The 24,646-nt window shown below is 43.3% G+C and overlaps 1 pseudogene; it reads right to left on the reverse strand.

Annotated features, from left to right (window-relative positions):
• Positions 1-12,231: 12,231 nt before the first annotated feature.
• On the reverse strand, positions 12,232-12,349 carry LOC124546419 (annotated as a pseudogene).
• Positions 12,350-24,646: the final 12,297 nt, after the last annotated feature.

The raw sequence follows: 24,646 nt of genomic DNA on the forward strand, positions 1-24,646 counted from the left end.
ATGAATAGTTCATTGCGAGTTTTAAGTCTCATGTATCTACGCATGACATAAATAAACACAAATGCAGTTTTAAAACATTCTTAATCCTACAATTCTTTGACACCGGTGACTGATTCACATTTTTCTAGTTCACAGCATAGTTAGAGGGACACATCACCTTCATCAGGTGAATTTGTTCGTGTTTATCATTTGAAACTGCGACCTGAAATGCATGCCCCATATTTTCTGCAGCCTACAAAGTGAAGGATAATTTTTGTTTCACATTAAAGGTAAGATGAATATAGCCACTTAATAGAAGTACTACATTCGAGGTGTATTTTACTGTTACTGAGCCACATCTCGGACAGCTACAGAAAAAAGGCAGTGACACACTTTACGACTCCTCTGGCCACTACATAGTCACTAGAGGCCGGCCGCTGTGGCCGACCGGTTCCAGGCGCTTCAGTCCGGAAACCCTCTGCTGCTGCAGTCACAGGTTAGAATCCTGCCTCAGTCATGGATGTGTGTGATGTCCTTAGGTTGGTTAGGCTTAAATAGTTCTAAGTCTAGGGGACTCATGATTTCAGATGTTAAGTCCCATAGCGCTTAGAGCCATTTTAGTCACTAGAGGAGAGCTAAAAAGTAATGCCTTCGAATTTTTTATGCAAAAACTCTGAAAATATTTAAATAAAAAAACGTTTTTAACACTCTACATCTTCATTCTCCAACTCTTCATATATTCTGCAGCCCTCCACCGCTAGAGGTCTCCGAATTGTACTGTGTAACATGGCGGTGCGAAACGTAACTATGTCGGCGCTTGGGAAACAGGCTGCTACAATCTAGTTCGGAATTCGGAAAGTTTGTCCACACATCGAGCACCCTCTTCTTCAGCATGACAGTGCCCAACCACACACGAGCGCTGCGACGTCCGCAACAATGTGACCGCTCGGAATGACCGTCATCAATCACGCTCCATACGGTCTCGACTTGGCCTCATCCGATTTTCGCCTGTTTCCAAAATTTAAAGGATACCGTCGGGGACTTAGTTTGATAGAGATGAAGCGGGGCAAGCAGAAGTGAGGCTGTGGCTGTGACTGCAAAGTCGAAATTCTACACTGATGATATCAACAAACGTGTCTCGTCGGGAGAAATGTGTTCGTCGTAAGAGGACTTTGTTGAGGAATACTCTATGTGATCAAAAGTATCCGGACACCCCAAAAACATACGGTTTTCATATCAGGTGCATTGTGCTGCCACCTGCTGGCAGGTATTCCATATCAGCGACCTCAGTAGTCATTAGACGTCGTGAGAGGGCACAATGGGACGCTCCGTGGAACGGACTTGGAACGTGGTCAGGTGATTGGGTGTCACTTTTTTCATAAGTATGTACGCGAGATTTCCACACTCCTAAACATCTCTAAGTCCACTGCTTGTGAAGTGGAAACGTGAAGGGACACGCACAGCACAAAAGCGTACTGCCCGACCTCGTCTGTTGACTGACAGAGACCGCCGACAGTTGAAGAGGGTTGTAATGCGTAATAGTCAGACATACATCCAGACCATCAGACCGAATTCCAGACTGTATCAGGATCCACTGCAAGTACTATGACAAATAGGCGGGAGGTGAGAAAACTTGGATTTCATGGTCGAGCGGCTGCTCATAAGCCACACATCATACCGGCAAATGCCGAACGTCGCCTCGCTTGGTGTAAGGAGCGTAAACATTGGACGATTGAACAGTGGAAAAACGTTGTGTGGAGTGACGAATCACTGTACACAATGTGGCAATCCGATCACAGGGTGTGGGATGGCGAATGCCCGGTGAACATCATCTGCCAGCGTGTGTAGTGCCAACAGTAAAATCCAGAGGCGGTGGTGTTATATTGTGGTAGTGTTTTTCATGGAGGGGACTTGCACCCCTTGTTGTTTTGCATGGCACTATCACAGCACAGGCCTACAGTGATGTTTTAAGCACCTTCTTGCTTCCCACTCTTGAAGACCAATTCTGGGATGGCGACTGTATCTTTAAACACGATCGAGCACCTGTTCATAATGCACGGCCTGTGACGGAGTGGTTACACGAGAATAACATCCCTGTAATGGACTTGCCTACACAGAGTCCTGTCTTGAATCCAATAGAACACCTTTTGGATGTTCTGGAACGCCGACTTCGTGCCAGGCCTCACCGACGAGCAGCACTCCGTGAAGAATGGGCTGCCATTCCGCAAAAAATCTTCCAGAATCTGACTGGACGTATGCCTGCGAGAGTGGAAGCTCTCGTCAAGGCTAACGGTGGTACAATACTATACTGAATTCCAGTATTACCGATGGAGGGCGCCACGAACTTGTAAGTCGTTTTCAGCCAGATGTCCGGATACTTTTGATCACATAGTGTAAATACGTAGACATGAAGAATAAAGATGTAGGATCTTAGCAAAGTTTGTTTTATTTAAGAATATTTAAGATTTTTGATGCTAAAAAAAAACACAGAGTCGTCACTTTTCAGCCCGCCCTCGTAGTTGTGCAATGAAGTCTGCTGGGAGCCGATCAATTCAACAAATTCTCTCGACCTCTGAACAGGGACCGCACGAAGAAACCCGTAAATAACACTGACGAAGTAAGTTTAGTTACCTGCCACGACTCTTACACACAGCCAAGTGTTAAACACTATGCACTACACAATAGAAACAGAGTCTACAAGAGAAATAATTTTCATGGAACCAAGGGGAACTGTAGAGGCTAAAAACTATAGGGGAGGATAGAGGCTGCACTACGCCCAACAAATAAGTTCGCACATATCATGCAAGATATTTCAAAACAAGACTTTGTACTTAATTGGTTCCCGCCTCCTTTATTCTCCAGCGGCTGCTCCCGTCACCCTCTTCTTTGTGTTTTTAACACGTCTCTGTCTCTCTCTGCAGGGTGAGATACAGGTGCCTGTTCGAGAGCCGACCCATTCTATAATTTAGTTCCTTACGACGAAATACTATGTACGCTGGGAAAATATGGGAAGGATTTCAGTCTCTAACAATAGCCTATGACGAATGGAAACCTACTGAAAACAACGGTCAGTACCGAGGAATGAAGAAACATTAAATTTACTTATAAAGTAATACACAATGTGGCCAGTGCCCACCGCAAGACTGAATGGCGCCTGGTGACGTGACGGGCACGAGACACGGTAAACAAAATACTGGATACTGTAATTATAATTAAAGTTCAGCTACTCATAGAAGTGCAGTATGGGCTGAAATTATCGTATGACAGCGAAACTTGGTAGATACGCTAATGCGTTAATGAGGAATGGATTTACATTGGAAAAAAAAAATGGTTCCAATTTTGGGCACAAGGTGCAAATCTGGCGCTGTTCATGCGAGAAAGACGTATAGAAATGTTTCCATATGTAATGGATTACGAACTGTATGTGGCAGAAAAGATCAAGTGAGTGGAAAAGACATAATGTTGTTATTATTATTAAGCACCACTTACACAGTTTGCTCAATACGACCACCGGAGTCGTCGATGAGATGCTGTACAGCGCCATATTTACACCTGTTTGCCAAAATTGAAACAATTTTTTTTCCAATGTAAATCCGTCCCTCATTAACGCATTAGCATATCAAGCAAGTTTCGCTGTCACACGATGATTACAGCCCATAGTGGACCTCCGAGAGAAGCTGCACTTTAATTATAACTGCCCGGTACAGAGTGGGTGGTCATTCCAACTACAATAAGGGCCGGAAATTAGTCACTGAGGCAAGTTGTTTTGAGAAAGGGCCAAATATTATTGCCCACGACTGGGAACGAGCATCTCGAAAACAGCGTAGCTGATCGGCTACTCGCGAACTATTGTCGTGAGCACCTGTGGAAAGTGGTTGAGGGACGGCGAAACCACAAGTAGGCGACAGGAGTTGGACGTCCACATCTCATCACAGAACACGAACGTCGGTCGTTTACCCACGTTGTAAGACGGGATAGGGGGTGATACATGGGAAATTGTACGACAGAGTACAATGCTGGCCAGGCACAATGTTTTCAGCGTACACCACTCAGTGGACTTGAACAGGGGGCTCCACTGCAGATAACCCAAACCTGTTCCAAAGCTGACACAACGACATCGTCAGTCACGAATGCAGCGGCCACGTGACCAATGAGATCGGAGAGAGAATCAATGGAAACGTGTCGGTTAGTGGGACGGATCCAGTTTCTTGTTACACCAGGTCGATGGTCGGGTCCTAATACGTCGTCACCCAGGAGAACGGCACCTATAAACATGCACCACGCTTCTAATGCAGGTCAGAGGGGGACAGTATCATGCTGTGACCCTCAAGGAACATTTACATCTCCGCAATCCACCTTACGGCACTTGGCGGAGGGCACCCCATGCCACTACCAGTCATTTCCTTTTCTGTACCACTTGCAAATAGAACGAGGGAAAAACGACTATCTAAGTATCTCCGTATGATCCCTAATTTCTCGTACCTTAGTGCAATGTCTGTTGGAGGCAACAGAATCGTTCTGCACTCAGTTTCAAATGTGGGTGCTAATCGAAGGCACCATGACAGGAGTAGACTACCAGGTGTAGAAGTATGAAACCGGAATTTGGTTGCAATAATTATAAGTCTGTTGTTTGAAACAATATTTCACTCAAAATAATCTCCATTGCTATTTACACATTTCTGTCACATCTCCGGCAGGCTATGAATGCCACGCCAAAAATACAGTTCTTCTTTTGAAGCGAACCACTCGGCGAGCCATTTTCGCACATCTTCATACGAATTGAAACGTTCTACAGTGAGAGCGTGTCCCAGTTTTGCAAAAAGATGATAATCGGGCAGAGCCAAGTCTGGTGAATAAGCCCCATACCCTAACATTTCCCAACTGAACGCCTCGATCGTTTCCCTGACCCGTTTTGCTGTATGTGATGGGGCGTCAACAAGAAGAAATATGGCTTTTCGTTGGCTTATTCCATATTACGGTCGTTTCTCACGTAATGCTCGATTTAAATCGATCATCTCCTGTTGGTAGATGTAAGCGTTAACGGTTTCACCAGGTTTTAGCAGGTCATTATAGATCTCCCGTGGTCTAGGGGTAGCTTCTTCGATTTATAATCAAAACCTCTTCGATCCCGGATTCTAATCGCATCACTGCTTAAATTTTGATAAACCTTCAGCACTGGCGGTCGAAGACATTCGGCATAAGAATGGTTCAAATGGCTCTGAGCACTATGGGACAACATCTATGGTCATCAGTCCCCTAGAACTGAGAACTACCTAAACCTAACTAACCTAAGGACATCACACAACATCCAGTCATCACGAGGCAGAGAAAATCCCTGACCCCGCCGCCGGCATAAGAAGTCACCCTCATTCTGCCAGCGGCCTTATCAGAGATGGCAGAGGAGCGGACAGACGTTCAGGGCACTCTCTCGCCGTAGCGGTGGGAAACTGACCCTAAAGGCGGAAGAATCAGCAATGATCAACGGCATGAGGATGCAGAAGTCAATGAAACCACTACATTCAAGACACGTAACGCGTATCCACAGGACATGTGGCCTGTAATTGAAGAAGTGTCATGATCATCTCTTCATTGGCAAAAGATTCTGTAATAGTCCCCAATTCGGATCTCGAGGAGGGGACTGCCAAGGGGGAGGTTACCATGAGAAAAAGATTTAATAATCAACGAAAGGATAACGTTCTACGAGTCTGGGCGTGCAATGTCAGACGCTTGAATATGGTAGGCAAACAAAAATCTGAAAAGGGAATTGCAAATGTTCAATCTACATACAGTAGGGGCCAGTGAAGTCAAGTGGAAAAAAGACAAGGATTTCTGGTCAGATAAGTATAGGTTAATATCAACAGCAGCAGAAAATGGTATAACGGGAGTAGGATTCGTTGTGAATAGGAAGGTACGGCACAGAATGTGTTACTGTGAACAGTTCAGTGACAGGGTTGTTCTTATCAGAATTGATAGCAAACCAGCACCGACAACGATAGTTCAGGTATACATGCCGACGTCGCAAGCTGACGAGATGGAGAAAGTGTATGAGGGTATTGAAAGGGTAGTACAGTACGTAAAGGGGGATGAAAATCTAATAGTCATGGGGGACTGAAATGCAGTTGTAGGAGAAGGAGTAGAAGAAAAGGTTACAGGAGAATATGGGCTTAGGACACGGAATGAGAGAGGAGAAAGACTAATTGAGTTCTGTAACAAGTTTCAGCTAGTAATAGAGAATACTCTCTTCAAGAATCACAAGAGGAGGAAGTATTCCTGGAAAATGCCGAATGAGACGGGAAGCTTTCACTTAGATTACATCATGGTCAGACAGAGATTCCGAAATCAGATACTGGATTGTAAGGCGTACCCAGGAGCAGACAGAGACTCAGATCACAATGTAGTAGTCATGAAGAGTAGGCTGACGTTTAAGACATTAGTCAGGAAGAATCAATACGCAAAGAAGTGGGATACGGAAGTACTAAGGAACGACGAAATACGGTTGAAATTCTCTAAGGCTATAGATACAGCAATAAGGGATAACTCAGTAGGCAGTACATTTGAAGATGAATGGACATCTCTAAAAAGAGCCATCACAGAAGTTGGGACAGGTACAAAAAGGGTGACTGCGAAGAAACCATAGGTAACAGAAGAAATACTTCATATGATCGATGAAAGCGGAAGTACAAAAATTTTCCTGAAAACTCAGGAATACAGAAATACAAGTCGCTGAGGAATTAAATAAATAGGAGGTACAGGGAATCTAAGACGAAACGTCTGCAGGAAAAATGTGAAGACATTGAAAAAGAAATGACTGTCGGAAGGAAGTCAAAACAACCTTCGGTGACATTAAAAGCAAGGGTGATAACATTACGAGTGCCACGGGAATTCCACTGTTAAATGCAGAGGAGAGAGCGGATAGGTAGAAAGAATATATTCAACACCTCTATGAAGGGGAAGATTTGTCTGATGTGATCGAAGAAGAAACAGGAGTCGATTTAGAAGAGATAGGGGATCCAGTATCAGAATCAGAATTGAAAAGAGCTTCGGTGGACTTAAGATCAAATAAAGCAGAAGGGATAGATAACATTCCATCAGAATTTCTGAAATCATTGGGGGAAGTGGCAACAAAACGACTGACTATTCACGTTCGTGTGTAGAATGTATGAGTCTGGTGACATAACACCTGCCTTTCGGTAAAGCATCATCCACACAATTCCCAAGACGGCAAAATCTGACAAGTGCGAGAATTGTCGCACAATCAGCTTAACACTCATGCATAAAAGTTGCTTACAAGAATAATACACAGATGAATGAAATTGAGGATGCGCTAGATGATGATCAATTTGGCTTTAGGAAAGGTAAAGGCACGAGAGAGGCAATTTTGAGGTTGTGGTTAATAATGGTAGCAAGACTAATGAAAAATCAAGACACTTTCATAAGATTTGTCAACCTGCAAAATGCGTTCTACAATATAAAATGGTGCAAGATGTTCTAAATTCTGAAAAATGTATGAGTAAGCCTTAAAGAGAGACGGGTCATGTACAATATGTACAATAGTGAAGAGGGAATAATAAGTGTGGACGACCAAGGACGAAGTGCTCGCATTAAAAAGGCTGTAAGATAAGGTTGTAGGCTTTCACCCCTACTGTTCAACTTGTACATCGAGGAAGCAATGATGGAAATAAAAGAAAAGTTCAGGAGTGGAACTAAAATTCAAGGTGAAACGATATCAATGATACGACTCGCTGATGACATTGCTATCTTCAGTGAAAGTGAAAAAGAACTACATGATCTGCTGAACGGAAAGAACAGTGTAATGAGTACAGAGTATGGGTTGAGAGTAAACCGAAGAAAGACGAAAGTAATGAGAAGTAGTAGAAATGAGAACAGCGAGAAACTTAACATCAGGATTGATGGTCAAGAAGTAGATGAAGTTAAGGAATTATGATACCTATGCAGTAAAATAACGAATGACGGACGGAGCAAGGAGGTCATCAAAAGCAGACTAACACTGACGAAAAGGGCATTCCTGATCAAGAGAAGTCTATTAAGATCAAATATCTGCCTTAATTTGAGGAAGAAATTAACAGTATCCAGCATTGTATGCTAGTGAAACATGAACTGTGGGAAAACCGGAACAGAAGAGAATCGAAGCATTTGAGATGTGGTGCTACAGACGAATGTTGAAAATTAGGTGGACTGATATGGTAATGAATAAAGAGGTACTGCGCAGAATCGGAGAGGAAAGGAATATGCGGAAAACACTGATAAGGAGATGGGAGAGGATGATAGGACATCCGTTAATACATGAGGGCATGACTTCCATGGCACAGGAGGGACCTGTAGAGGGCAAAAACTATAGAGACGACAGAATTGGAATACATCCAGCAAATAATTGAGGAAGTAGGTTGCAAGTGCTACTCTGAAATCAAGAGGTTAGCACAGAAGAGGAACTTTTGGCCGGCCGCTTCACTACTACGTGGAGAAATGACTTGTATCTGGCGAGCAGAATTTCACAAGTGATCTTTCGATTTGCTTGCTATCTTTCACTCAGTTCATGCGGAACCCATCTTCCCACTTTCTGCAGCTTTCCTATAGCTTTCAACCGAATTGTTGAACGAGTCCCTGTTTGCGTATCATCTTTATCTAATAAAGCCTCCAACTCTTAGAACTTTTTCGGTGGTTTCCCGCGCCCGTCGTTTCTCACGTCAAAATGACCAATTTTGAATTTTTTGAACCACTTGAAACACTGTGTTTTCCCAAGAGCATGTTCGCAGAAAGCTTCGACGAGCATTCTATGCGATTCTGTAGCAGTTTTCTTCAAAGGAGACATCACACACATCCATGCCCGAGGCAGGATTCGAACCTGAGACCGTAGCAGTCATGCAGTTCCGGACTGAAGCGCCTAGAACCGCTCGGCCACACCGCCGGCTCGTAGGCAATAAACTCGACATGTTTACGGGTTTGAAACAGATACCGATGTACAGAACTTGGGTTTCTGTGTGTTGCCGTCATCAACCGCTACAGGAAGCAGTTGGCGCTGCACATGCCGTCTCACGAGGCCTGCACTGACGGCAGGTACAACCTATAGGGAAATTCCGGTTTCATGCTTCTACGTCTGGTATGTGAACATTATTGCGGCCCTTTGCATCCGCCCATATTTGATGTCTTCCCCATTGGCATTAGCTTCTTCCCTCAAGATAACTGCCCTTGTCAGAATCAGAATCGTGCTACAGTGGTTTGAGGAGCATGAGAGTGAATTCAGGTTTACGTTTTGGCCACCAAATTGCCGTACCTGTACCCGATGGAACACATCTGGGGCGCTATCAGCCATCGACTCCACGCCCACACTCATCAGGCAGAGAATTACGTGAACTGCGTGACCTGAGCATAAACATATGATTCTACACACCTCCAGAAAACTAAATCATGCCGTGCAGAAGCGGCACGGTATGGTGATCCAATGCTGGATTAACACATTAAGTAAGTCATATATCAAATACGATGTGTATTCGGATACTCTCCTAACTTCACCATTTGTTACACTGTCTTTCATTTCTAAGACACGAGAGATGAGCGTTAAGTTTTAGAACTTTTTTCCTTTTGCCACATATCGCATCGAGTGGAACAAAGAGGATTCCGTAAGAGGGAACACTGTGAATAAGAACTCATATTAATTCAGCTACTATTCGGCCAAATACTGACAACCTGGTGGCGTGGCAGGCGTTACAACCAGGAGCATTTTAGAGAGGATTTCCTGTTTCGACATTTGTGTGACAATCAACAGAAACTTACAATGAATCTTGATCAGACCAATGTGATAAATATCTTTAACTCTTGAGACAACATGTCCAATAAACCGCAAACCTAGTGTTTGTATGAGTGCACAATACCTAATCAAAAACGTCTTGACACCCATATGTAGCGCACAGTTGACCACTAGAAGGGTTGGCGCTGCCTCTATAAGTAGGCGGAGAGTGCTGTGTTGCCAGTAGGAAAGCAGTAGGTCTAGCAGCAATATACAGGGTGTTTCAAAAATGACCGGTATATTTGAAACGGCAATAAAAACTAAACGAGCAGCGATAGAAATACACCGTTTGTTGCAATATGCTTGGGACAACAGTACATTTTCAAGCAGACAAACTTTCGAAATTACAGTAGTTACAATTTTCAACAACAGATGGCGCTGCAAGTGATGTGAAAGATATAGAAGACAACGCAGTCTGTGGGTGCGCCATTCTGTACGTCGTCTTTCTGCTGTAAGCGTGTGCTGTTCACAACGTGCAAGTGTGCTGTAGACAACATGGTTTATTCCTTAGAACAGAGGATTTTTCTGGTGTTGGAATCCCACCGCCTAGAACACAGTGTTGTTGCAACAAGACGAAGTTTTCAACGGAGGTTTAATGTAACCAAAGGGCCGAAAAGCGATACAATAAAGGATCTGTTTGAAAAATTTCAACGGACTGGGAACGTGACGGATGAACGTGCTGGAAAGGTAGGGCGACAGCGTACGGCAACCACAGAGGGCAACGTGCAGCTAGTGCAGCAGGTGATCCAACAGCGGCCTCGGGTTTCCGTTCGCCGTGTTGGAGCTGCGGTCTAAATGACGCCAACGTCCACGTATCGTCTCATGCGCCAGAGTTTACACCTCTATCCATACAAAATTCAAACGCGGCAACCCCTCAGCGCCGCTACCATTGCTGCACGAGAGACATTCGCTAACGATATAGTGCACAGGTCTGATGACGGCGATATGCATGTGGGCAGCATTTGGTTTACTGACGAAGCTTATTTTAACCTGGACGGCTTCGTCAATAAACAGAACTGGCGCATATGGGGAATCGAAAAGCCCCATGTTGCAGTCCCATCGTCCCTGCATCCTCAAAAAGTACTGGTCTGGGCCGCCATTTCTTCCAAAGGAATCATTGGCCCATTTTTCAGATCCGAAACGATTACTGCATCACGCTATCTGGACATTCTTCGTGAATTTGTGGCGGTACAAATTGCCTTAGACGACACTGCGAACACCTCATGGTTTATGCAAGATGGTGCCCGGCCACATCGCACGGCCGACGTCTTTAATTTCCTGAATGAATATTTCGATGATCGTGTGATTGCTTTGGGCTATCCGAAACATACAGGAGGCGGCGTGGATTGGCCTCCCTATTCGCCAGACATGAACCCCTGTGACTTCATTCTGTGGGGACACTTGAAAGACCAGCTGTACCGCCAGAATCCAGAGACGAACAGCTGAAGCAGTACATTTCATCTGCATGTGAAGCCATCCCGCCAGACACGCTGTCAAAGGTTTCGGGTAATTTCATTCAGAGACTACGCCATATTATTGCTACGCTTGGTGGATATGTGGAAAATATCGTACTATAGAGTTTCCCAGACCGCAGCGCCATCTGTTGTTGAAAATTGTAACTACTATAATTTCGAAAGTTTGTCTGCCTGAAAATGTACTGTTGTCCTAAGTATATTGCAACAAACGGTGTATTTCCTATCGCTGCTCGTTTAGTTTTTATTGCCGTTTCAAATATACCGGTCATTTTTGAAACACCCTGTAGGTGGAGAAGTCAGTTACTTCAAACGTGTACTAGTCACTGGACGTCACCTGAGTAACATATGCATCAGGAATATTTCATCCCTTCCAAAGCTGCCTGAGCCTATTGTTGACCTAATTGTGAAGTGGAAACTGAAAGAAACTGCCGTAGCTAAATCGAGACCAGGTAGGTCTCACATACTGGGCGACAGGGACTGCCAAGCATTGCGAAGAGTTATTGTAAAAAAATAGCTTGAAATCAGTGGAAGAAGTCAGTCACGGATTCCAATGTGCTACCAGTAGTCCAGCTAGCGCAATTACGTGCATACAGAGTTTAAAAGGATGGGGCAGAATGGTGAAGTGGCTCTTCATAAACCATACATTGCTGCGGTGAATGCCTGGAGTAGGTGACCTGCCCGCATGTGTAATGCCAACAGTGAAGTACTTAGGAGGCGATGTTACAGACGGACAAAGGGGGAGATATTCTTTTTGGGGTGTGGGCCTCTTCTTGCGCTTAATATATACATAGCTCTCAGGACACAAGTAGCCCATCGGGACCATGCGACCGCCGTGTCGTCCTCAGCTGAGGATGCGGAAGGAGGGGTGTGTTGTTAGCGCACCGCTCTCCTGGTCTTTATGATGGTTTTATTTGACCGGAGCCGCTACTACTCGGTCGACTGGCATCACGAGGCTGAGTGCACCCCGAAAAATGGCAACAGCGCATGGCGGCCCGGACGGTCACCCATCCAAGTGCCGGCCACGCCCGACAGCGCTTAACTTCGGTGATCTAACGGGAACCGGTGTTGCCACTGCGGCAAGGCCGTTACCCTTCTCGCACTTAAGCAAAAGCTAAATGCCAATGGATATGAACCCGCTTTACAGCATTGTGTACTGCTTAGAGGAACATTTCCGAGGTGGTGATTGTTTCATATTGACAATGTACCCTGCTATAAAGCATCATCTGTGAGGCAATTGTTTGTGGACAATAACAAACGGACTGGTCTGCCGAGAGTCCAGAACTGTACCCAATGGAACACCTTCGGGATGACTCAGTACGTCTATTTCGCCTGGTTTCGGCTCGTGAAAAGGCTGTCATTCCTTCACAGACATTCACACGCCTTATTGAAAGTGTCGCCAGTATATTTTAAGCCATCATAAAGCTGAAGGATGGACACACAGCCAATATTAATTTCCACTGATAGATTCCCAGATACTTTTGATCCGCTAGTGTATGTATAATTATATATATTATACATACACAAACAATTAGAGTCGTATTGATTTGCTCAACAAGTGCAGAGTACTACAGTCGCTACACAAGGGAAATGCGACTGTTAACCCCAGCAACACCAGCACATTTTCCACGACGCGTACTACCAGCGGAGACGGAGTGGAGTTACTTTATGCTCACGACAAAAGAAATTTTAAAAAATTCATTAACTGTCTGTAACTTCTATTAATAACATCGTTTTTGAATAGGTATTGATGTATAAGTAGGGCCCAAAACATTAAAATAACATTTAACACAATCTTATTAACACCAACACATTTTCGATAATGTGTACACAGAGGAGAGTGGTGCGTTACAATCGCCACAAAAAAAATTAAAGAAACGCTGATTTCATTATTTTTCGTTGACTTTTGTTCACAACAAATTTTTTCAGGGTACATTGATGTGTAAGAAGACTGTGTTACGTGTTACTGCAAATTTTAAAACAATTACGGAATCTGGCATAAGAAATGAAGAAAAATAATAAACCTTTTTTTCAAAATATAAAGTACGTGACCAAAAAACATTATTTTCAAAAGATGGCATCAATTACCACCTCTTTGGTATTGCAAGGGTTAAACAATGTAGTTTATTCGCATTGCAATGTGACAGCTGCCGTTCTTGCAAGAGCCGTCAATTGGAGTATACATGTCCGCTGCCTTCGCCGCATTCCACTAAAATCACACGTCTTCCTCTTTGTAAATGTGGCTGAGATGTTAGGCAGCAAGAAGTTTAATATGCAATTTCTTTTACCCATCCTTCTCTGGTTTGTGATGCAAGGTGCCAATTGATCATGGGGTGAGGTTCAAAGTGTAGTCGAGTTGGAAGAAATTGTAACTGTTCTAGCTTTCAAACTGCGGGTGTCAGAATTTTAAAAGCACATGATTAAATTCTTGCACCTTTAGCTTCTAATATACGAATGACACATTCCGAACAGATTCTTCAAACAAAACAGTTAACCGCGACGACTTTTAGATTCGTTGGTAAAGTATTTCTATAATTTTATCTGTTTCGACTTAGTCAATATTATCTCAATACCAGAAAAATGAAATATTTTTCAGAGTTTTACAGGTATCGTAAAATGTCATGTTATGTAAACATATCACGAAAATGGTTCAAATGGCTCTGAGCACTGTGGGACTTAACTGCTGTGGTCATCAGTCCCCTAGGACTTAGAACTACTTAAACCTAACTAACCTAAGCACATCACACACATCCATGCCCGAGGCAGGATTCGAACCTGCGACCGTAGCGGTCTTGCGGTTCCAGACTGCAGCGCCTTTAACCGCACGGCCACTTCGGCCGGCTCGACTTTCTCTGCGACGACGTGTGTACGGAGATGTTATCTGGTGTCGTCTTCACGGTCAGTCGCAATCAAGATGGGGGAACGTTCAGATAACGCTTCCGCGTTTTAGCGTTCGGTTGTCCTAATGAAAATAAGCGTTTTCAAGGAACGTTACTTGAAAAATATGATTGGTAATTATAGCTGACACTCATGGTAAATGAAATAAGCGTCAATAAGCTCTTCATTTTGCTACTGAAGCACCCAGCTTCGTCCTGAAAGCAACATTTCGGCTCGGTATCTGAGAAACTCCTTTTCCTTCTTTTTCAGTTTCCTACCAAGTGGTAATAATTTTAGCACACTCTCTAATGCTGATGACTACCACGTTCTGTGGAATGTGTTTTGGACAACACGTCGCAACGCGTCGTATGTCACCCGTGCTCTATGCGAGTGTGTCTGTGTGGTGGAGGGGGGGGGGGGGCAGAAGAGGAGTGTAGAAGTCTTGTGGCGTGCTTGCGGCTGATAGCATGGTGCGTCTATGGGGCGGAAGATTAAGCCACGTGGATGATACGGTCGAGGGACAACAACCCCGTGGATATAGCACAGGCAAGAAATATGCTTGCGTCGCGAACGTCGGTCTTCAGCTCTCTCTCTCTCTCTCTCTCTCACACACACACACACACACACACACACACACACACACACACATTTGTGTTTGTTTTATAAGACTCATTCAATAGTAAGATTTTTCACTTCGGGATATAAGGAGTTGGAATTATTTCTCGTGTCTCAGCCTGTATTGCATCTATGGCAGGGTCTCATTTTTTAACTTTTTTGTCTCACTGATTTGCCTTTGCTGGATTTCAGTGGATTAAACTTTTAGATGTTGTGAAGAAGATTAACTGCTGGAAGGACATGAGACTAATGAAGAATTTCTGTATCAGGCAAAGAACAGGATAGGAAATGAGAAGAATGAAGGATTTCAATTTTCGAGTAGGGATTCACAAGGCCATAGGTCTTCCTTCAGTCTGGTTCATATTTCGTTAGAAACTGTTTCCAATAACCGAATTATGAGACAATGGCTTTATTTCCTTTTTTTTCCTTTTTAGGTTTCCATACCTCAGTCGGTAAAGTGGAACCCTTATATGCTCACCTTGTCTGTCTGTCAGACTTTTAAAAGTCCTTTTCCTCAAGAACAGGTAGACGTATGTCCCTTTTCAGCGTCCTTCGGTAACACAACACCTCTTCCTTTTCTGGTTTTTCAGATTCCACAGTTCACTTCGACACAATGTTATACTCCGCAAGTCAATTTTGACAAATTACTATCGCAAATTAAGGCCCATGTTTGATGCTAACAGACTTCGTTTCCCGAAGCCTTTGTTGTAGCCTTCCTTTCATGCGTTTGCTTCGTCGTCAACCGTCCGCTAGTGTTAAGCAAACGACCACCTACACAGATACATTTTGGCCTTTTCTTTTTGAGAAGGTGCACTCCGCGTTGTCAGGACGTTTTTTGCGCTAAGTTTCTGTGACTTTCATAAACTTTTTTATATATTTACCTGTATTTTAACTCTATGTGTTTTCTGGGTTTTTGCGACGAAGGGCAGGTTGCGCATTTTCCTCGAAAATTATGGAATACAGCCAAAAGCACATATACAGATTCGCGAATGTACCCAAACAACTGCTGTTAATCAGGCACGCTCATTCCCTTTAGTTATTGATTGTTAGAATAGCTGAACCCAGATCTAGTCTTTGTTAATTATCAGATTTTTTAAAAAATTGTGGTCACAGTGGAGTTCATTCTCAGATGGCGGTTGATATGTATCTTCTATAATTCTCATTCTGCTCGCCATATGACATCGTCTGTTTCCAGCTATAGCACAGGCTTTTTGGGATGGTAGATCCGTCGAAGATCCTGCATGACTGCTACGGAACTGATTGTTGGGTTGAGTTTCTCATTGCAAGGAACAATAAGTTAGAAGAAACATTCTTTCGACTTCAAAACAAATATTCAGTTTGAACCATTCCCCCTTCCCCCACCCCCTCCACCCCAGACACACTCCGTCGCATATTTTTTTCTAATGATTGAGTTTAACGATTTCGCGATGCCAAAGAATCTTTTGAAGTTTCACCATACTCATAGCTATCATCAACACGCACAGTGACATACATATCGAGCAGATGAGAAAGATGGGGCTTGAGAATTAAGGAATTTAAAATCATCAAGAAAAGCGAAAATCTCAGGTCTTTGCGTATGCTGACGCTCTCTTCCAGATAAGTGCCGCACATTTTGACTTATGAGCGAAAGTCTATAGAGATGTAAACTGTTGCAGATGCCGTTGGTACGTCCCATTCAGATCCTTTCCTTCAAACGATCATACGTGCGACACACATTTTCAGTGACATCTAAGAATATACGACATCAATGTTTCTATCAGTTCAAAAGAAGAGAGGGGATGAAAGTTCACTGGCCTGTCCAAGACTAGTTCGCAGCCTTAATATATTTTGTAAAACCAGTAAATGTAGGTCAGGATTGCTAGACAATTTGAATCCCGTTCCTTCCGTGCGTAAGGCCTCTGTCTTAATCCCTACGCCACCCGAATGAGCAGTCTGAGGGATTCAAGAGCTATTACTTATAAGGACAGGACAGCAAATTCTCTTTCCTTTTCTCTGAGTTTAAGATGTCGAAGATAATCTTTTTAATTTTGTATGGTTATTCCTTTACTGTACGATTTTTGTGGTAATTTAGGAGATATTCTACTAAATTTATGTCTAGCAACCGGAGTGATTTGACATTTGAATAGTTAAACTGGTGGGGCGAAAACTCGATTTTAAATACAATTTTTAGACTTGTTAGTGAGTGATTTCATGGACTTTAGGAACTTGGGGATATGTGTGAATGACGGAGTTTTATAGGTAAAGGGTAGCACCTGTTGCAATTTGTATAAATTCGTTTTGTACAGTTTACATCTTTCAGAGCCGTAAGTTGGCGTAGCAAGATGAAAAACAATGAAAATTCTCATGTATTTTTGAATGCTAATTTTGAAAGAATGATGGAGACTTCACGTCTCACATCGTATTTGTACGGTAGCGAAGTTTCGTTTGTAGGAGTTTCAACATCCTGATATATTCGTTCGTTGGTACCGATAATTGCTTGAGTCTTCTTGGCGTTGATTGTGATCTTCGAGTGATGAGGCCAGTCCTGGATATATTCACAATGGTTTTGCGATCTGCAGAGATTGTTTTTGAGACTTGGCTGCTTTTGTAAATAAGTATGCCATATAAAACCCATGAGAGTTGCGTCCTTGCTTGTTGTGGTACGTCACATTGTGTAGATCGAATATATGGTTGCCCCACAATTGCTTTTTGAGGTATGGCATCTTTACTTTGTCTCAGCTGTCTGATGGACTTTCCAACGGTCATTTTAAATTCCCTGTTTTTCAAAATTCATGTCAAGATTTTTACTAAACGAAGTGGCCAATTGTGCTGATGTACGCTGTATATGTGGCCCTGATGACAAACTTTGCCAAGTGCATGCTCACTGTCAAGGAAAAAAAGGCCTCAAGCTGGATTATATTTGTTGGGCTGACTGGATGTATTCAAGAAGTCTTATTGCTTGAGGAATAGTACGTAAACCAAATTTCTGTGAGATGATTATTTCGATTTGTCTAGAATTGAGGAATTAGCAGAGAAATTTTAGAATGATTTTTCAAAAAAATTCAAAATAACTAACAGAAACTGGCCTATAGTTTTGTAGATATAACTGATCATTTCCTGTCTTTGGTAAGGTCACAACTTTTCCAAATTTATATGGTTTGGAGAAGCAAAATTTAGGGAGAGAGGTGTTGTACTGTAATGTCCTGGAATTTTTTGTTTCCGGTGGTTTAATGCGCCCTCACACACTGGCTGGCTGTATTTGTGAGAACGAAGTTGTTACAGAGCTCTAAACGTTTGTTACGAAATAAAAGAGTGGGAGGACTAGGTTGAGCTGCCAATACCTTTCTTGAAATCGTATTACACTTTTATGTCAAAAAGTATTAAAGGAAAACAACAATATTCAACTCCTTAACTTCCTCAGCATTTACAAAATGCAATTACAATAAGTTATGAAAGATTCGAGACAAAACAAATTCAATAAAACAAATTTATAAATCCCCAATTACCTATGCATGCAGAAGCACTGCTGTGATGTGCATAACATTAAGCTTCAATAACACAAAAAATGTTTTAGCTTTACATAGACAGACTTTCACATTTATGAGCACAATTAAAAAAACTTATTATGAATTGTTCCAAAATTGAACTCCAATTAAATTCAGCAACCAACAAGACTGGAGCCTCCACACTCATAAATTTAGAACAGCCAACTTGCCTTTGGCTAACCACTACAACGGTTTGGTGAATGACGACCAGAGCCTTTCTGGATAACACACATTTCAGTAACAAATGTGCGGTATAGCTTTCGTCGAGGGTACTACACTGCAGTTCTTATAGCGTAAGAGGCGTACGGACCTCACATCGGCTACATTCCTCTCTAGGCAACCAGGTTATTTGTGTTAGTATATGTATGGGTACTGCTAAAAGTGTCCGTCCGTGTGCTTAAAATACGAGTATGACTCGAGTTTGACGGTTGCGTGGACGATTGTCATGGGCCCAATGGAGAGAACAGCCAATATTTGCGATCCGTAAAATCGGCAAATTGAAACTTTGATCTTAAAATGTAACTGTAGAAAATAGTCCAGTGTTGAACAGACATTAATGTAAAAGAGACACTTTCGTGAAAGGGATTATTCCTATTGAAAACTTCCCTCGCGGTCCCACACCCCCATACAATATTCCCATTTCAGCCGTGATTCTGCAAAATGCGGTAAAGGTGACGTACAGTTTACTGTCCACGCCTTCACACTATTGACTTAGAAAATTAAGATCGTATTTCCATGGATTATCTTAGTCAATCAGTACGCGGAATATCCTTCTACCAGTTCTCTGTGAATCTACCGTAGATGTCCTTCAAAGCAGCTGTTGTAGCCCACTGGATTCTTCAGAAGGTGCTAGAAGGCGACCTCTGATTCTAAGTGGTAGTGCAGGAAGCTAATTCATGTGAAATAAGCCCCGAGACGCCGTTACGATGCGTTTATTTGCAAGCACCGTAAAACAATAACACTTTAGTATCACGAAGCGATTCCTCCCATAGAGTTAATAAAATCTGAGAGTATGGTGAAGCCGACTGTCACATATTAAACAGGCTCCGAGGACGTCCTGTCACCGACTGGGGAGATTGGCATGCAGCCGAAATATCTCGCTTATGTTGGAAAAATTCGTACCCCTTCGTACGTCTTCGGTAATTTAGCAGTGTTCATTTGTTTACGGATTTTATTGGTTTACTGTACAGCATTATTATTGTACTGAAGATCCGATGCCTATGCGCTTCTCCCAGTACAGGACTTGAATAATTAATATTTAAGAAAGGAAAATCGGTGTTTCGCGCTAGAACACTAGGGGTTCCCGTACGTAGTTCTCAAGGCTCGCGCTCCTCTTCCCACTCTCATGATTCATCGCTATCTCTGCTCCTTGGAACCAGCTTCCTACTTGCTACCGTCGTATTTGTAGTACTGCTTAACAAATCAAACAGAATTCGGTTATCTGCCAAATAAGGTGTAGTAAATAAATACCCTTCAAACCAGGGGAAACCTACCACTGTGTGTAAGTTACATTCGCTCCAAGTTTCTGTCCTCGTTCTTGTAAAAGGATAGTGTTCTGAAATCAGATGATCATCTTTGGAACAGTCTGTATAAAGATTCAGCTTTAGTCGGTCACGTGTGCTCGTCTGGAGGAGTACCGAATACTTGGTACGACTGCAGTCAGACACGCAGACGGCATCTGGGGAATGCCCGCATTGGGACGTCTGGGAGCCCGTGAAACTGGCCGAGTCTCCCGCAGGCGTGCTGGGGTCGCACTGTGCTGACAGCGAAGCCACGCCACACCGCTCAACAGGCGACAAGTTTCCGCCGCAGCTGCTGGCCGGGAATTAATCCAGCAACTTGCGGCCAACCCAGCCGCGCCTGACGAATGCGATTCCGCTGAAATTAGGAGCGCCTGTCTCGTAACTGCCAAAGTAAGCCCAACGGTACGGCAGCCGAAACTGCGGACCAGTTCGCCATTTATACGCGAACAACTGTGGAAAGCTGACGTGGCGAAACTTTGTTTATGGAGGACAGCTGTCTTATCCGGGCCTCTTTCAGCAATCATTCCATTAGACCTCCTTGAGTCTACGATCTAACCTGTGGCTAGAGAATTGTGATTCAGTAACGTCGCAGACTTCCTGGACTTTTCTTAAATATTCATCAGCACTTTTCCCCGTGACATGCGTAGGATTACATTTTAATAGAAATTGCGATGCACTTAATAGTTTCCACAATTCAGTACGTTGATTTGTACGGGCGCCGAGTCAAGTAAACCACTCTGCACCCGATTTTGGCAGCTACAACAGTTATTCTCATATCTTTTCTTTCGCTAATCATCGAAATATGGACAACAGTAAGCTTCATATGACGTTTCTTCGTTTGTTTTGTTTTTGAAGTCTTTTCATCTGCATCTGCATGGTTACTCTGCAATGCACACTTAAGTGCTTGGCAGAGGGTTCATCGAACCATTTTCATACTACTTCTCTACCATTCCACTCTCGAATGACGCGTGGGAAAAAGGAACAACTAAATCTTTCCGTTTGAGCTCTGATTTCTCTCATTTTATTATGATGATCATTTCTCCCTACGTAGGTGGGTGTCAACAAAATATTTACGCATTCGGAAGAGAAAGCTGGTAATTGAAATTTCGTAAATAGATCTCGCCACGAAGAAAACCACCTTTGTTTCAGTGGCTGCCATCCCAACTCCCGTATCGTAACAGTGACATTCTCACCCCTATTGCCCGATAACACGAAACGAGCTGCCTTTCTTTGCACTTTTTCGATGTCCTTCGTCAATCCTACTTGGTAAGGATCCCACACCGCGCAGTAATATTCCAGCAGAGGACGGACAAGTGTAATGTAGGCTGTCTCTTTAGTGGGTTTGTCGCGTCTTCTAAGTGTTCCGCCAACAAAGCGCAGTGTTTGTTTCGCCTGCCCCACAATGTTATCTATGTGGTCTTTCCAATTTATGTTGCTCGTATTTGTAATTCCTAGCTATTTAGTCGAATTGACAGCCCTTAGATTTGTGCTATTTATCGTATACTCAAAATTTATCGGATTTCTTTTAGTACCCATGTGGATGACCTCGCAGAGGGCCTATGACACTACCTTGCGGGACGCCAGACATCACTTCTGTTCTACTCGATGATTTACCGTCCATCACTACGAACTGTGACCTCTCTTAGAGGAAAAGACGAATCCACTCACACAACTGAGACGATACTCCATATGCACGCAATTTGATTAATAGTAGCTTGTGAGGAACGGTATCAAAAGCTTTCTGGAAATCTAGGAATATGGAATCGATCTGCGATCCCTTGTCGACAGCACCCATTACTTCATGGGAATAAAGAGTTAGCTGTGTTGCACAAGAACAATCTAATCTGTGGCTAGTGAATTGTGATTCAGTATCGTCGGAGACTTCCTGGACTTTTCTTAAATATTCATCAGCACTTTTCCCAGTGACATATGCGTAGCGTTCGTGTAGCGTAGCGAATACATCACTTTTCCCCATCTAAAATAAATTAAAAATTAGTGAGCTACAGGCTCGACTAAATTTTTGCAAGAGAGAGGAGAACGCTTGTCTCTTAAAATACCCTGTGTTGGTACTTCAGCAGATAGCACACCGGTGTAACGGACGTTATTGCCAAGGTGGTCGCTTGAAGTAATAAGCACTAAAATTGCTATGGATGAATCACGAATCACAAATGTTTCCCGGCATGGGCGTTGTCTGAATTTCGCAGTCACAACGAACAGTACCTTGTTGCCTAAACGAACACATTTCACATTTGCCTTCTTTCCAGCCATAAACTATTAATGAAACTACTTTCAGAACCACCTGAAAAGGGCGATGAATCCATTTAAGGTAGTTTTTATTTAGGTCCAGTTTTTTTCATAAATCCATTGGTTTTAGTTATTTCGTGGTCAAATATCTACAAACACGCTTTGGATAACGTTAGCTGATCTATCTGAAGGTTCACGAGGGTATCATACCACGTCAAAATTGTACAGCAATCAGTCTCTAATAATCTCTTCATTAACAAATGAAACGACACAATTCCAGAGACTTTACTGGTCTAAAAAAGATATGATTTTATGTATGTAGATTGAAGCGGCGAGTAAAAATTTGTACCAAGGCCGGGTCTCGTAACCGGATCTCCTGGTTCACCAGCCACTAAGTCACGTGGACACAGCGTTCCACACAACTGCACAAATTACCCTGACATGCTACCCTCCTCGATCCAAATTTTATTTACATAGAATCATATCTGTATGAGACCAGTAAAGTCTCTGAAATTGTGTCATTTCATTTGCATAAGTATCCACACCTGGGCTTCAGGCTGGATCCTTCATTTACGTTCAATATTGAGGTGCTACTCCAGGACATGGAGAGCCTCGGTAATTCTATTTGTGTTTGACTTGGAATATAGACTAGGGCAACAGAGAGGATTTGGATCGAGGAGGGAGGCATGTGATAACTGCTGTGCGAAAGTGGCTTAGTGGCAAGCGCACCTGCCGAGCAAGCAAAGGACCTGGTTTCAATTCACGGCCTCGGTAAAAATTTTCACTCGCCCAGCACGTTTCAATGAATAACAAAATGATTGCTCGCTCAGCAATATTTCATACGTTTCACGTGCTCCGATCCATTGAAAGAGACGATGCGTCAGTGAAACATTAATCCTGATAATCACACGTATAGACCTAGTATCCACATGTACATATCTACATATATATTCCTCTAGCCACTAATCGGTGTGTGGCGGAGGGCACAATTCGCGCCAAAGTCATATTTCCCCCCTCTGTTCCACTCGCGGATCGCGCGACGCAAAAACGACTGTCTGAACGCCTTGGTATGAGCTCTTATTTCCCTTATCTTTGAATGGTACTGTAACTAATAATGATTCTGGGCTCTGGAGCGTACTATACTGCTGGCCGTGCCGGGGGCATTTGTTGCAAGTACAAAGGTTAATAATGTAACTATCTGTCTGGTCATGAAACGGCTTTGTTGCCAAGACCGTGCAGCCGGTTTAACCAACCGATCACAAGAAAAATGTTTGTCTTCGTTTGGTGCACAAAAAGCGTTAGAGGCAACTGATTACAAGAATGAATGTGTGACTTGGCTTATAGTAGTGAATTCAACGCCGTGTGTACTCTATGGACCAACAGAATTAGGTTTGCTGGAGTGTCGCTTTACAGCACGTCGTATTACGTTCAGGAATGCATGTTTTGACCTGGAGAATGTTTGTTATAGGTTATAAGCCTGAGTGTTCCAGAAAGATAGTAATTTGGTGACACTTGTGGGATGTTTTCCAGCTTTTTTCATGGTTTAAGCCCAATCCACTAGTTTTAGGACAGACTAAAACTTCAACTTTGGCGACTTGGTTATTGCAGACGAACCACAGCACAAGTTTGAACAAAGATTTGGAAGGAAACCCGCGGTTTCCTTTCTAAAGCAATCTTCTTAGTATTAGCCTTAAATTATTTAGAGGAGCCACTGAAAGCTTAAATCTGAATGAACTAACGGGATTTTGAATGTCGCTCCTCAATCAAACTGTAAGTTTCGCATGGAGCAATACAAAATAAAGAAATTAAAGTTCTGATACTCTTCATATAGGTGTCCTACACGAACACTGCATGTCTACTAACGCAGCGTCATCAGGTCACCGCCATCTATGAGAACATCTTTCGCTGAGTTTGAAGACGTAACTGCGGTACCTTCAAATGAGTCACCTTTAACTTCGAAATTATTCGATAGTCATGGTCCCCACTTTGTGGCATTCACGTCTGAAGCTATTATCTCATTAGGATCATGACGAAGCCATAGCTGTATTGAAACGGCTCCACGAAGAAAAAGTTGCATCTGTGTCTGCTGATCAGCACGTCGTACTGCCCTTCCGGCGGAGCTCTACGGTTCGTTACAGCGACAGTCACGTGAGAGGAACGAGAGGAACGTACGGGCCACAGAATGCCTGCAAAAGCTGCGGAAGACTGTAATTTCCTTTCCTCTTCTCCAAAACCCGCATTGTGCTGTCTTTCATGGTCCATTCCGGCATAAACCATGGCTAACTTTTAAAGCGTGGAGTAATGATGCCTCGGGACATGTTCGAACAGCATAAAGCGCAGCGCGCTGGCTTGAGAGACTGTGAGGCGAGGCAGCTCCGAATCGAATCCGTGCCGCAGGTTAACGACCGTTGACTGGTACTCCAGCCAGCCTGAGTGTGGTCTTTAGACGGTTTCTGACGCTCGTTTAGACAAATGCTGGACTTATTCCCCATTTGTGCACCGTCTCTAATGACTTCCGCGTCGATGAGACGTTCAGCTCTAATCTTCCTTCCCTCCAAATGCCGCCTCAGAAAAGACTATGCAGGAACAATCAAAACGCAATAACAC

The sequence above is a fragment of the Schistocerca americana genome, chromosome 8, assembly GCF_021461395.2.
Source record: "Schistocerca americana isolate TAMUIC-IGC-003095 chromosome 8, iqSchAmer2.1, whole genome shotgun sequence".
Lineage (NCBI taxonomy): Eukaryota > Metazoa > Arthropoda > Insecta > Orthoptera > Acrididae > Schistocerca > Schistocerca americana.